The sequence below is a fragment of the Papilio polytes genome, unplaced genomic scaffold, assembly GCF_000836215.1.
Source record: "Papilio polytes unplaced genomic scaffold, Ppol_1.0 DF824047.1, whole genome shotgun sequence".
NCBI classification, from domain to species: Eukaryota; Metazoa; Arthropoda; class Insecta; order Lepidoptera; family Papilionidae; genus Papilio; species Papilio polytes.
This window is the reverse complement of record NW_013525157.1, coordinates 1,484,372-1,500,808: the sequence shown is the minus strand read 5'-3', so window position 1 is coordinate 1,500,808 and position 16,437 is coordinate 1,484,372. Positions and strand designations below refer to the sequence as shown.

Below are 16,437 nucleotides of genomic sequence, written 5' to 3'. Positions count from 1 at the left end.
GTGTACCTTTTAATTATGTTGATGGCTGTATTTTATATCGAAGTGGATTAGTACATCCAACATTTAGGTCTCTGCTGTCTGGTGCCTGGCGCCGTCCGCACATTCTGAAGTTCATTAACTTTCTCTTGTGATCCCAATATTTGAATGGATGCAATTATAATCTGCTTTTTTGATTATCACAAAAAGGTACACTTTAACAGCCCCGGAATATTTAAGTGGTCACGTGATGACATAACGTTAATTCACTTTTTTTTTATATATGTTACTGTACTGTTAAAATTAGCACGTGAAATAAGTTACAACTGTAATACCAAAGTCAAAATATTAAACGTAACGCAATCGAAACAAATAACAGATCAAAACTTAAAGTATCATTGATTAGGGAACAAATTTTTGTACTCACACCTTTAGTTGACATTGATAGATGCAAAATTAATTAATATAATAAAAATGTAAAAACGTACGCAATTAAAATTAATGGAAAACTGTTGATGCTTAATCGATCAATAGCAGTGTTAGTTTTGTCTATATTTGACAAGTATTTTGAGTTAAAAAAATCATTTAGTGGGTACTTAAATTAGGTTATGGAGGTTTTATTCCATCTCATTTCAGATATTTTTTTACTGAGTTGATAAATTTCGTTATAAAGGGTTGGAACAACTGTAATTAACAGCAAAATCAACTATCGGAGTTAACAAAATAAAAAATTATTGTTTACCCCTGGTGGGACTCGAACCCACAATCCCCGGCTTAGGAGGCCGATGCCTTATCCATTAGGCCACAGGGGCTGTGACGGCTTTTTTGTTTTTGCTGTTGTTGTTTTTGATAAAAATTATTAACAAGGATTAAATTTTAACAATGTATCATTCAATACGAATATAAGTATAATACATTATTTTACCTTGTTATAGACTATTTGTAATTATAAATTTTAAAGTTTCTAAAAGTTTTTAAAAAATTATCAGTAACAAAATTTTGTAAAAATTTTTTTACGATTTATTAGACTTGTTTTTATTTATAATGTTCTCAAAACTTATCAAGAGAATTAGAATTATATCAGTAGTCAATGCCATCTATGTCAAAACAAGTGTACATACTATGGTATAGTTGTCCTGGTTACTCGTAGATGGCGCTGAATTATATTTAATGACAATTCAGAAACCCATTGACATTTCTTTAGTTCAAATATCCGAAGACACAACATTATTTTAGTTTGACTAACTGATTTTTTTAACATTCTAACTTAAAAATTGAAGTAATTTATATTCCTAACAAAAGATTGAGTAATATTAGCAACGACTCCGTGGCGCAACGGTAGCGCGTCTGACTCCAGATCAGAAGGTTGCGTGTTCAAATCACGTCGGGGTCAAAGCTCTATTTTTTTTGTATCCATTTTGCTAATTTTTATTTAGTTCAGAATAAAAAATGCGTTTTCGCTTCGCTTCGCTCTTTTAGGTTATATAACGGTTTGTTTCCAATTACTATTAACTAGTGAAAAGTTTTTTTAGATATAAAAATGGATCCATGTTTTAATTGTTACATGCTGCATTGAAATTAAACTTGATTTTGGGAACGTCAGAAAGGTTGATTTTTGTTCGTCTTCGCTTAACTACATATTGATCAAAACTCTCCCTTCTTCCCGTGCAGCCGCATAATACTAGTTATTCTAAAAACTGTATAGCGCGAATACGAAATTTACACTAAAAAATCGTGCCATCGTAGAGATACTTCGCCTACACTTCAGTGAATTTTCAATGCTATGTCAACAAACTCAATATTTCATTGCCGACCGAGATTAAAATTTGCTAAAGCAAAATTAGTAATAATTTCTAATTTCGTCTTAACAGCTCTAGAATAAGGTTCATTTGATTTTAGCTGGAAGTAATAACGTTTCGGTATCAAGAATCCAGTGTAGACGGTCAGGTGACCGGGTACGTGTGCACCGCTGGCGCCTTTTCATATGAATCGCATTCTTGCACGCACACATGTGTAAATTGTGTTTGTGTTGCTTTTACTGTAGCTACAACCAGTTTTGTGCACGTACACGAACACGCCTTCGTTCTTTGCCTGTGTGGAATCACGGTTGTTGGTGTGCAACTTGGAGGTCATATGGCGATTGGAGTTCGTAGTGAAAAACATTTTTTTTCATTAGTAACATCCAAACGTGTCCATTTGGTTAACACTTATTAGGGTTTTCAGAACCTAACATTATTGGCACAATTTATTATAAAAGATTTCATCATCATGTTTCTTTTTTTCAGAAAAATTCCATGTTTTTAAATAAATTTTGGAACAAAATAACAAGTAGATATGGACAAATACCTAGGAATGAAATTGAATTGTACCAACATTACAAAAAATAAACACAAAATAAATGTGCAATGTTAAATATACTAGGATATATTAATGCAGTTCTTATGGAAAATATAGGAAAATAACTAACACGCGTTGAAATTAAATACATTGCAAAACATCGCTAATTTATTGCAAATAAATACAATTATTTCATTAATAATGCTTAACAGAATACTCGAGAATACAACGTATTTTGTAACAATTAAATTTAATATAACCTGTTTGGTCTGGACTGATGAGAACCAAGAAACAAAAGATTTATGTCCTAGAACGTTCTGAAATATTGTTACAACGTCGATTCGTTTTAATGTGGCTTTTAAACTAAAACCTAAAAAATGTGGTCAGTAATTAACAAAAGGGATGGTTGGATGGTGGCATTCGAAGTTCTACAACTCGGCTGTCATGTACGTCATTGGGTATTTATGATTTACTGTATGCCTTATTTAAGAGGTTATTTCCCCCGTTTAGCGGAAATCTCAAGGTTTACCGGGCATTCCATTCATCGCCTCTTGTAACCACAAATAATGTAGGTTTTTTAAACTTTTTTTATGGTAAGACAATCACACCCTGATGACTTCCTCTGTACCTATAGTTTATTTTGATTGCATAAGACAAAAAAAAACAAAAGAGCAAATTATCTGAAAATGATATAATGATGATTGCATTGGTAAGTTGTCTCGAGAATTTAAATGCTTAAATAGATGGTTCAATGTAATATTTAATGAAGAATATTACAGCATTTTGTATTTTTCAGTTTTCTCGAAGTTTCTATACAAGTTACTTTTCACACTTGCGTCGATGTGGTCCTCAGTAATCATGTTTTACTATAATAATATTATCCTCTCTTTATTTTTTGAACAAAGACCTGTTACGTGCATGAAAAATGGGCGCGGTGTTGGATTACAAAAGTGAATGGGAATTCTTCATCAATCACCAAATATTTGACATTGAGTGCGAAAAATATAAGACTTCAACTTAAGGCCAAGTTGCCCGCAAAATAGAATTGCGGAACATATACCGAGCCTAGTCTTAGTCATGTAGCTAGTTTAACTATGTGCTTGTACCTACGCAAATAATTTATTTTTGACCTTGATAGGCTTGTACATTAGGTAGCAACGAGTTGTTCAATGACGTTAATACAACTGACGCAAATCATCAAACATCCACCCAATACATCTTGATTATTGTCAATTAAGTTTTTTGTGAACTTTTCGGTTCCAATTGACCCCCATTCTAGCGGCGTGCGTGCGTCGCGGCACACAATACGACAATCATATAAAACGTTATGTAAATATTGCCACACGATATTTCGTGATTTTTGCATTAGAATGATCCGGCGGTTTGCTTCACGTACAAAACCAGTGCCGACTGATTCTTCGAAACTTATTTGTTATCCGAGCATGTTAAATATTATTTTTTTTATTAACATCCCGCCAGATACGGCCGGCTAATTCTGACAAATAAAATAAATCAACTGAAATAAAATAATGTTATTTTACATTACCAAATATAATATGGCCATTCAGTTGAGGTTGTTCTCCGTTAGGTATATGCTTGAAATTGCTAAATTGTGAATAAATTTTATTTACAATTTAGCAAATACATTTTATTATAAACGTTTATGTTGTTTCGTGTATCCTATTTACAGCATATTTCTAAAAGATGTGCCCAAGATCAAAATTGTAACTAGATTTGGTTAAAATTGCATTTCAATTTCAATTGTTTTTGGAAATTAATAATCATAATTATCTTTAATTATAATTCTTATAGCAAATATTTTGCTACACATTAACTATCGGTATCTGCCAGATAACATGGTGTAATAATTAAAACAAATATTTACCATAGTCAGTGTACTGCGCAGATGCACAGCGGATCGTTTACATGATGTTTTGTATTTATAATTGGACATATTCTTCACATAATCAACAACTTATGTAACTATAATTTTCTTATTAATTTTTATGACATGGAAAATATTTCCAATTAAGTGTATTATGTACTAGTAATAATTTAAGTAACATTGTTATTGTATTTTATTGCGACATTTCTGTACAATAACACATTAAATTAAGGATTTTCTTTTTTCACAGAAACGTAGTAAATTTTCTAAATATACTTGAGATAAAAATTGATGAAACGACCTTCAAATTGGCTGTGTCTTTGGCTGTAAAGTCTGATTGTTACCAGATTCAGTGAACTGTGCGTAATAAATTTACAGAACCATCATTGCAGAAAACAAGCTCGCTATTCTTGTACAAATGTATTTTTAATGAGCATCCAATGGACAAAAGACTATAACTAATAAACTGTTGGTAAAAAATCTGAAAGTGATCATAAGTTTGTCTCTCACTGGTCCATTGTGCGTTTACCTCACACCTGACATAAATTTAATTTAAACCGTTTAGGAGAGACGGAAGCCAAACACATAATAGAGATCACCATAGAAATCATAACTTTCATTAAAACTGAGTAATTTAACAGATACCGATAGAAAACAAATCATTAACTGGAGAAGCAGGAATCATTGCTTCCGTCATACAAGGTCAAGTGGACTTAATTGATTTACTAGCAATAATCAACGTTGGTAATAAATCGAGAAACACGCCTCCAATTACGTTGAATTATAAGCGTAACAGAATGGTGAAGGCATCACGTGTAAGGTACAATCAAACAAGCTGCCAATCGTAGCAATTGAATGCACGTGCGATTGATACAGCCCATCTGTTTCTTTACCAATTCCATATGACCTTCGACAAGCAATAAGACCAACGGGATCAGATAAGCTGATCTAGCTAGCGCATAAAATCGACTTCTTCAGTTAAGTTTAGGTAGGATCGTGGACAAGTGCTGGTTGATTTCATATTTAAAAAAAACATCCCTAATATACCTAAATATTCTTCTTCTGTACAAATTGAAATAAAAATAAATATTCGCCTTTGTAAAGGGACTAAGTTAGTTTAGATTTAGAGGAGCATGTAATTAAAAATGGTGTCAAGTCTTTTATGTCAGGTGAAGGATTTTGACTTGACCAATGTGCAGTTCGAGGAGTGTTTGCATTCTGCGTACATATATGAATTGTCAGATTTGTTCATCATTCGATTGGTTCATCTTTTTAAGCTATAGTACTTATAGAAAGATTTACTAGTTAATATCAACAAATCAAAAATAGGTGTGAAGTCAACCTATCCGAACTTTTCCCGCGTGGTTGACTACGGCCTGGTCATATCTTACTTAGGGTAGGCTCCGAGCCCCTTAGTTGGGACGAAAAGTGAACTGGTGGTGATGATGATGATGATGGTGATGATGAAATATCATTATCATTGGTTTATCAATCACGACTGGTTTCACAAATAACTATCGAAGATTGGGCTATAGATACCTATCTATAGCCCAATCTTCGATACCTATTGTGACTATGCAAAGAGTTTTGAGGAAAAAACAAGTCAAAAAACCTGATTCATCGTTACATTGGGTGGGTGTGTCCGTATTAACAAGAATTATTATTTTGCTAAAACACTTAGCAACAAAACTATACACGTGAATTAAAAATAACATAGACCTGTGACATTAAAGAAATTGAAATTTATTAAACCGGGTAGTTGACCAGATTCTTGTAAACCAGTATTAGTAGTGATGGCAGGCACGTGTATGTTTTACTGATGTTATAAAGAGGAAAGATTTATATTTTTGTATTTATTGAAATAATTCACAAACTGCTAGGCAAAATTTAAAAAAAAAGAAAGTTACGTTATCCGTGAGTAACATAGACACTATTTTAAAAAAAAATTTACGCTGGTGAAGTCGCGAGCAAACATAATATTATAAATGCGAAAGTTTAGATAGATGGATAGATGGAAGGATGGATGGATAGATGGATAGATGGATGGATGGATGGATGGATGGATGGATGGATGGATGTTTGTTAGCGTTTGTAGCCTAAACGGCTGAACGGATCTCCATGAAATTTGGCACAGGTTTAGAGCATAGTCTGGAAGAACACATAGGCTACTTTTTATCCCTGGAATAGTTACGGTTTCCGAGGGATTCATTAACTTAGTTTTTTAATGTTTACTCGATCATTCTGCAACAGTTCAACATATCTTATTGAAATTTGGCACAGATATAAAACAAAGTCTGGAGTACACATAGGATAAGCTTCATCTCCGAGAAATGTCCGGTTCCCGAGGGATACGTAGCTTTTTGTAATTTATATAGTTTGTATGTTTACTAAAACCACGCGTACGAAGTCGCGGGCAACAGCTCGTATGTAATAAATTGGAAAATTTAATGGTATATCAGTGATTATTTCTGTTCCTAGCTTGTATTCCAGATGGTGCGATCCGCTTTCCTTATTAGCCAACTTTGATCTGTTCTACACATTTTACCCTTGTGACAAATTAGCAAATTGATAGCCGTTAATTCCACTCATCCCGCTAGTATGCAGGCTCAATTACAATACATATAATAAAATACATAAAAAATAAAAATGGAGTGTCTGTTTGTGATATCAAAAGAAAAATTCCAGATTTCGGAAAGATGTTCTATTTGCGTTGCTGATAACGAAAGTCGCATTTAAATATTTCTTTCTGCGTGTCTGTCCGCAAGCCGCGTTTGTTCCGGGTAGTCTCCGAAACTGCTGGGCAGATTTCGCCCGGACTTCACTGAAGGGTAGCTGGACATAGACGGGCATAATATAGGCTACTTTTTTTATCTTAATATTGCGTGGACGAAGTCGCGGACAACAGCTAATTCTATATAACCGTCGTTCTATAGTTCGTCATCGAAAAGTAATATACTCGTATTATCTTGGTACGTGTCGTAGCGATCGAGTACGTGCCAAACTCTTTGTTTCATCTTTTGTGATAATAACACGTACATGGAAGAGCTACTCTTCTTACAAACGGAGACTGAATTCTCAAAATGATGTTATATTTTGTCGAATTCGAACAATGGCAAATGGAGCGCATATGCCCAATGTGACTAACAACATTTTAAATAGATGTGAAAACTAATACGAATAAGACCATTTTGATGGTAGCTGTTACCCCATAGACCGAACATAATAAGCGAATAATCGGCAAGCAAAAGCATGGATAAGTTACAAGAACCCTCAAATAAACTAACATCAGCTTCAGTTACAAGTTTTTTAATCAAATGTACTACAAATATACTTATCTTTTGAGGTGTTACGGTTTTTCCGAAGACAATATTGACAAACAGGTCTTTTTGAGTCATCATTGCCATGTAAGTGGGTGTGTCTTTAATAATAGGAATTGTTTTGTAAGACGAATGTGACCGCAGTCACGAGTGCGGGCGCGCTATCGCGTGACGCGCGGGGGCTCGCTGCGGCCGGCCAATGGGAGCTTGCCAGCTGCCTGTTGCCTCACTAACGGATAAATATTGTAATTATTGTACAATGCCACATGTGCCAAAAAATTATTATTAAACGGGAATACCTTACCAGTCACGTGGAACGCACGCACACATTTTGCTAAATGTAGAGTACGTAGGTTTGTTACACGTTTGCATATGATTTGAACGGTTTATTGAGCACATACCTCTTTATGATTATTATATTAACTAAACGACTTTAAAATTAAAATTTTATATAAGGAAAATTCATATTATTAATTGCCAAGAACAGTACTGTGGACATAGATTTACAATGCCCAATTTAAGTTCTTGTAATATTTTATGTATAAATGCTACTTAAGTTAGTTTTACTTAAGTTACTGCTTAAGGGATCGCTTTTGCGGTTTTATAATAGGAACTAAAAATAAATACATGAAAGCGTAACTAAAAAGGATGATGTCATATGAAGATTTAGCATTTTGTATAATACTCTGTAGGTATTTGAATTCTACGGTATTCATGCTTATTTTTGGATAATCATTCCCGTGTGTAAAATGATTCATGATTAGTGGACAGATAAGGAATTTATATCGCAAACATTCTGATGCAACGCCGCGTGGAGGTTGCCAACTGGCGTGACGGAGTTAGACGCCGTGTTGGTGGTGTGTGTGCGATTGTACCGGTCGGGCCACACCCCCGCCGGCGGTACTGCGACTTGACTTTCTAATCGCCTGACGTCACTGACCTCCAGACGTACCTGTGTGTACAACCCTTTATGACAAGATTTCTCTTGTGTAGTCTATGACTAAATGCTAACACTGTTTTAGCTACAAAACATTTCGTTCCAAGTAATAATTTCACCATATGAAGTAATTTTGAAATTTAATTCTTTTTTTTTGCTTTTATTTGGTGACGTAGAAGATAACAGTGTTCACAAATAAAACATATTAGAAACAAAAGTTGTCATTAGTCAAAAACACATAAAACAATTGAATCCATAACCTTTCATTATTTCAGGAACTGCCAAAAAGACTAAGTAAAAATAAAACAAAACGTCGTCAGCCGAACTAAATAGATAGCAACGTCTGTGGAAAAGATAATGAAATTAATACCTTCGGTATTTACCGAAACAGCAAATACATTTATATTGAGTTACCATGAAACGTTCAACTTAACGTTCCTTATCGTTCGAATTAAAACTCATGAACATACACGTGCTCGTTACGACGCGACGTATTGAAAATGTAAAGGCTCACGATATTTCAATGATATTGTTTCATTGTAACGCATAGCTCATGCCACATTTTTTATACTTATATTATAAAAAGAAATAATTTGATTCCTCCGTTACTACTGAACTGATTTCCAAAATCCTTTCGCCGTTGGAAAGCAACATTATCACTGAGTAAGACATATAATAAAGGTGATATCAACGGGAAGGGTATTGATGACAGAAAAGATATAAGACGTATATTCATTGTCATCCAGGCGAAGCTGAAGCGGATTGCTGGCCTTGTATTACCGTTTTCAATATAAAATTGTCTCTTGTAGAATATTCTAGCGCAGCATCTATATCTATTCAAAGATTATTAGATGGCTGGATTTTAATAATTGCAATTATGAAAAAAAAAATCTTTTTAGATCACACTTATCAATCGCGTCGACGAATTGACCTAGATAGCCAGTATTAGCGAATTATTAAAAAAGTAGGTCAAGGGGCCTTAGCGACTTTGCACCCATCAGGTTTATTATATTATTTTGACACCAGAACTTCTTAATCTGTGTGCTATTGACGCAAGTGCGTATTGTCCTGTATTTACCGTTGTATCTTGGTACAAATTGTATAACCTCTTAATGCGTTGGCTTTGGTTCTCGTGCGTCACGCACCGTAAACCGGCAGAGGATGTTTACTGAAGCCGCAATTGTAACGACAACAGTTTAATTTTTATTATACCGCATAATATTAATTAATCTGACGTAATAATTTACAACATATTTTAATCTCGAGACATCTGCAGATTCAATAAAAACCACAAACACTTGACACTGGCCCAATCCGCTGTGAGAGAGCCATAAACAAGAAATAGATAGATAGATCTGCAGATTCCAGCCTAAGTTCTTCGCTACTAAAAGAAATACTATCTGTTGCTCGCGACTTCGCCCGAGTGGAATTTAAAAAATAAATAAGAAACATAGCTTATGTTACTCAGCAATAACGTAGCCTTCTACTGGTGACAGAAATTTTAAAATCCATACAGTAGTTTGAGTTATTCCAATGCCTATAAAAATCTTCAAACCTTACCTCTTTATAATAGTAGTAGATCAAATCTAGTTTTGCAAATAAATTAATTTGTGTATATTACGATCCTTTTATTTCTTATGTTAGCTAAAGTATTCGAAGGCATGGTTAGGTCGATTCATATGAAGAATGATAAGGTTTGCTTTGTCTATCGGCGATTCTAAACTGATTGGACGTGATAAGGTTTACGCGAAACATGTTTTAAGGTGTGTTAGGGTAATGATAATCTGTACTCGTAAAGCAAAGCTCGGTGCGTACGATAATTTATAGCATAAAACGAAACGTTGTTGATAAAGAAATCGATTGTTTATGAATCAATTAAATCGATATACTCTGTTAATCTAACAAACCTTTTTGCGCACGAATGTACTAGAATATTTGAGGTGTTTCATTTCATCATTGCTGCAATGGCTGCCGGTGTAATGTTACATAAACAAGCTTTTGTTGTAGGTAGAGCACTAGTCACTTCGCAGAAGCACCGCTTGTTATTTGAGTATGGAAACTTTTACGTTCCATAGAAGGGATAGGTGTCACGTTTTACTGGACGCTATATGCAATTAAACAAAATGTATTAGGTAACTGTATGCCAGTTATATGTATTAAGATATATGTCACTGGCTATCCACTTTCCATCGTATACCGTTTCTTCCCTCCAAGTCCATACTTTAGAAGTAAATTCATTCGAAAAAAAGTTAAAACCAAAATAAATTAAACCAACATAAAAGCAATAGTAATACCTGGAACAATTTGTTTACTTCATATTACCGTGTCATAGGTAGAAAAATGTAAACTAAGCGAAATTAAAGCCGATCAGACATCTAGAACCTTCTAATTACGATTCAATTACAGTAATAAAACTGTTGACAACACACATACGATGCTGTATATCATTGTTTATCCATCGTTTATTACGCCTTAGTTTGTGCTGCATTGTAATGATCTATAATGGTATTTAATAAGCAAGTATAACAAATTATAAAATGATTTATTTATGGCGCCATATAATTATACCTACCAGTCTGTATCTTTGTATAAATTAATCTACTAATGTAATACATTAGAATTATTCTTTTTACACCTCATTGTTTCTTTTTAAAGAAACAGGACAAGTTAAATGAAAGCCTTTCAAATACCGTGTCTGTTATACTAAGTTTTACTTTAGATATAAGTACTAAGTAGCTTTAGGTAAAGGAGTAAAGTTTTATAATTTCGGTCAAAGTATGAGTTAACATATGTGGTTTTATTAATTTTCCGTCAGCCTATAAAACAAAAGAGGCATGCTATCTCACTGACCTAATAGGAGTAAAAAATTTGTACACTTAGTATTGATACTTCAGCATGTCATTACTAGAGTTAATTAGCGTGTAATATTTTTTTGTGTTACAAAATGTATGATATCATAAGTAAAATTGGTATTTGGTAATTAGCAAAAATCATTGTTGGCTGACGCAATGATTGTTTCATCCAAGGCTGAGCAAAGGCCAATGCATTGAAAGTACTGATTACAGGCGGCGGCGCGCGATTGGCCGACAGCGGAGGCCTGGCCGGGTGTGGCGGAACGTGTCTCGTTTCATTCCTTTGAAATGCCAATCGTCTTTCAAGGTATTGAACAAAAAAATAGTACACCAGGAAAAGAATCGACACAAATTGAAATACTTAAATTTTATAACTGGAATTATGTTGGTACACGTTCCGGAAAATTGGTTGGTGTTGTTTCTGAGAAGGCTTAGGTATGTATTTAGCGAAGCAAAATACTAACTGTTGTTTTTTATTGTAAGCGTATTCGGTGTTCGTTGGTTTATACCTAACTTGACTTGTAATCGATTACCAGAGATTTTAAAGTTAGTTTAGAATTTTATAGTATGGCATTATAGTCTTTTGTTTTCCATTGTTCAACGTCGCCCAGATTGTCTTTCAAGTCATAAAGTTACATCATGCTAGTACGAGACCTTCATATTAGACATTTTGACCCCATCGGCCGCCAGTTTTGCGAGAACATGACTAACCTGTGGCCAACTAAATGTTTTACCTTCGCGATAACTAAGATAGTATGTTATTTGGAAACATAACCTCAAAAAAATTTTGAAATTTTTTAAAAAGAACTGTATGGTCGATTTTTAGAAATCTTTCAATTGGAATACATCCATGAGTGTTGTGCCATAATTGTAATCGGGCATTAAAAATCCTCAAATTCTGTCATATTTCGTTGATACTAATTTTACAACACTTTAATAATTTAGTGTACGTGGTATATTCAATGTAGTCAAGTATTATGGGGAAATAATATATTGAAATTCTTTATAAGTATTGTCGTTATATTTCAACATTCGTATCTTCCTTTGGCCTCTATTCATAACTAGCTAACCTTTGATACAAACTAACAAGTCTGGCGTCTAGATCTGCAGATATGGCCTAGATCCTTAACATTCATTGTCTATTTATGTTAACCTACATCTTGTCCATATTTGTTGTAACCGTTTTGTGCTATGGAAACAACCAACAACGTTAGATGGAAAATTTGTTATGTCCATTTTGTATTATGGGAAAGGGGAAAGCAAATCAAAAACAAGGTTTGATGTAAAAATTATCATGTTCGTTGGTTTGCTATCTCATTAATCGATACAGATAAGGTACGGATGTACTTAACAATCATTTTATATTGCGCAATAAAATATGATAGATAACGTTAGTTGAATGCGTTATTTTATACCATAGATAACCGCATTGTAATCTAACATCTCAAGTAAAAATGTAAAAATAGTAGATTTAGATTCACATTTAGATAGAAAATAATTTTATTTTCTTCCATCAATGTACAAATTCATATTGTAACTGTACTGGCATAAATACTGTATTGAACATGACGCCTTGCCTTTGTGGTAAAATAAATGAAACTCGATGGGTGAGGATTCTTCAGCATTGTGCTCAATAACGAGACAATTAGTATTAATAAACGTGAACTAATGCTAAAAAACTAAATATAACGCAATGTGTTGATGAATGGCTATAATTTTAGCTCTAAGTTATTTGTTAAAATATTTTGGACAAAAGCCAACAGTTGATATTTGCAATAATTAGTGGCTCGACCTGTTTTACACGATTCAAATGTCATTGAACAAGATTTTATTTCTCTATAACCTATTTATAGTGATCTTGAACTATAAAGATTTGAAAGATTTTTTTTGATGAAAATGTAAAATATATTTTCATCATTAAATTTTAAATGTTATTATTTTTTTGGTTTAAACGTGTTACACGTGTGAGACAAGTAACGTGAAAAATTTAAGTGATGATAATGATTTATTTTTAATTAGATTTATTAATACTATACTAATTCCGTGTTTAAATTATTCTAATTTACTAACTGAATCAAGCTCTGGACGCAATTAGCGAACATGCAAACTGAAATCTCACTTCACAATGCACAAGATTTACATTACTAATGTTCTAATCTAGAACTGAATTCTATCACTGGACTCGAATAATATATTCTGGACATTTTGTCTTTATCAAAATGTAGATACGTTGAATTAAAAAAATCTGATATTGGTGTACTAAAGTTTAAATTAGAAACAACCTATATTGCTTATCTCTGTTATGGTTTTAAGGTATGTTTATACCCAGGTTACATCATAACTGATTTATTGCATATAGATTTTAATTTGCATAGCTTTGAGTAGTAGAAGTCCCACACTGCATCTTCTATGCATCTGGTTTATTTGCGCAGTATCGTATTGCGCAGTTATCGGCTTCATTAAAGTTAAATCGAATCAGCATTTCTGTCTGTGTCTGAGAAAACCAATTTCATATAAGATCTTTTACAGAAGTAACTTAAATTATAATTTAGAACAACACGCTATTGACATTGTCAGGTTTAGGTAGTAGTTCTTTTCTATTCTATTTATATAATCTTATTCTATTTCTTGGCTCTCCATCAGCGAAATTTTTTGTGATGGCAACTGTTTGCCTTGAAGAGGCATTTGCAGATTCACCGGGCTTGAGGTGGCCGAGCCGCAGATGGCGCTTAACCTAAACCTCGTTTATGAGTAACTAAGCTCGAGGGTTGCCGCAGGAGCCTCGGCACGAGCCGTTACTTCGTTATTATTACCGGATTTGGAGGCCACCGAGCTCTTAGATCGCTTTGGTGGATGCTCCATGGTGTGACTAGGCACAAGGGCCCCCGAACTCCATCAGCGGATTTAGCTAGTATCGATAGGTCGTAGTTAAAAAACAGTAATGAAAGCAGAAAAGAATTGAACTTTTGTAAACTTGTAAAAATAAACACAAAAATTACTGGACCGACTACAAAAATTCATTAACTAATAGAATACTATATTTTCCTAACGTAACATAGGCTGTGTTTAATACTGTTACAAAATGTTTAAAAAATCAATGTTGATCCGTGCGAAGCCGGGATATGTAGCTAGTGTTGTTCAGTGTAAATATTTAATATGCTAATGCAGGTAATAAACATTAGAATACATGCGGCATCATGCATTACTGAAGTACATGCCCATTGCATTGTTCCGTGTGAATAATTCATAAGTAAATATACATATTATGATATTATTTGAATTTCATATTTGTTTCATAATATTAAAATATGTATTATTTATCAGATTTATCATAAATATTTATTTACCATAAAAATTACGTCTTCATGTTGTAATTTTCCATTTAGAACAGACATTGTAAGGAAGTTTACTTTTCAAAGTAGTTAATATATATGTATACACTATGGATACAATGTTATGAATTGGTAGAATTATAATGGAGCAGAATTCTATTTATCTCACACTACCTGTTGCTCGCGACTTCGCCTGCGTGAAATTAAAAAATGTAGTCTATGTTACTCAGATATAAAATAGCATTTTAATGGTCGAGAATTTTTGAAATCGGTCCAGTTGTTTTTGAGTTATTTTAATACATACAAAAATTAAAAAAATCCAAAATATTAAAAAATCTGTCTTATTCATATCATCACATTTCATACCCATAAATATGATAAATAAAAAATATATTTGCTACAAACTAACTCCGTCGATTTAAGGGTAATTAATTTCGAGCTCCAATCTCATACTTTTACATATTAATGCAGATAAAATATAAAACAATAACAGAGTTATGGAAAAGACATAGAAAATATTATGACGTTAGTGTGATAAGTCTGCATTCATTATCACGATTTGTTTACTCTTCACTTCAGAATTATCGGGTTTTTTTTGTTTAATGTAAATTTATTACCCTTTTTATTACACAGCGATATGAGACACGATAATGGACTTTCCTTAAAACAGATTAAATGAAGACCCTGCTGGAGAAAAATCTCAAAAGTAGGCAATATTAATAACAAGAATATGTCGGCATCAAAGAATTACCTTCAATTCCAAAAGTTGGAATTCTGATACTTCGAAGTCAATTAGATATTGAATGAATTGTTCTATAGGTAAAATGGAGATTTCCTTACATTTTTTTCAGCTTCACGGAATTGGTACAACGAATTCTTTAAGAGAATTTAAAGGAGTTGGATTACGCAACCTAAAGCGGCTACATAGCAATACAGTATACTAGATGCGTGTAAAAAAGACAGATCTGTAACAAAAAAGGATTCAAATATCTTAGTTGTAAAAAAGCAATCTATTCCATAACAGCACGTGTAAAACACATAGTGTCTCTTAATATAAAAAGTATAAAACTGGCCGCTTTTCATTATTTAATACCAGCTGTTGCTCGACTTCGTCCGCCTGACCTTAAAAAAAATGCAGCCTATGTTACTTACAGATAAATTATAATTCTAACGGTGTAAGAATTATTAAAGTCGGTCCAGTAGTTATGAGTTATTTTAATACATACATAAATTCAAAAATAAAATAGTATAGATTAGTGTTAATATATTCGTAAATTATAAAAAATAGTAAAATAACCAACAAAATAGATATTTATGGAATAGTCCAATTTGATGATGAAAAATACAGTTTTCTTGTTTGTATTTTTCAATAAGGCTTATAATAATTTTTATTCCTATAATGAAATGATATAAAGAAAAAAAATCAGAATTATTATCTTACCAAGGAGTATCATCCCTGTCAGTTTACAATGTGATATGTGTGCTTTTTTATTACCAGAAGTACTTAGCACGCTGTTAAAAGTATGACGTCATATGTCCTTAAAACCTTATGCAGTAGAAGTCATGATATCATCCGATACGCTTCCGATAACATTCATTGAGAACATTCATTTACATTATAATACGATCTACGCGTAATGGGATAAGCAGACAAAGACTTTAGTTTTCAAACAAACGACATTGTCGTTTGCTTTTAATCTATACATCCATATACATAGTTAAAAGGATCTTTTTAAACTATTTTCATTAGATAATTTATACATGTGCAATTTCGAGCAAAGCGTCTGCGTAGCGCAAATAT

General features: G+C 33.1%; 2 non-coding genes across 2 annotated transcripts; one reads left to right on the top strand and one right to left on the bottom strand.

Moving 5' to 3' along the window:
* Positions 1-715: 715 nt before the first annotated feature.
* On the bottom strand, positions 716-788 carry Trnar-ccu. Its single transcript has one exon. It is a non-coding gene; the product is annotated as a tRNA-Arg (tRNA).
* Positions 789-1,297: 509 nt separating this feature from the next.
* On the top strand, positions 1,298-1,369 carry Trnaw-cca. The gene has a single exon. It is a non-coding gene; the product is annotated as a tRNA-Trp (tRNA).
* The last annotated feature ends 15,068 nt before the right edge of the window (positions 1,370-16,437 follow it).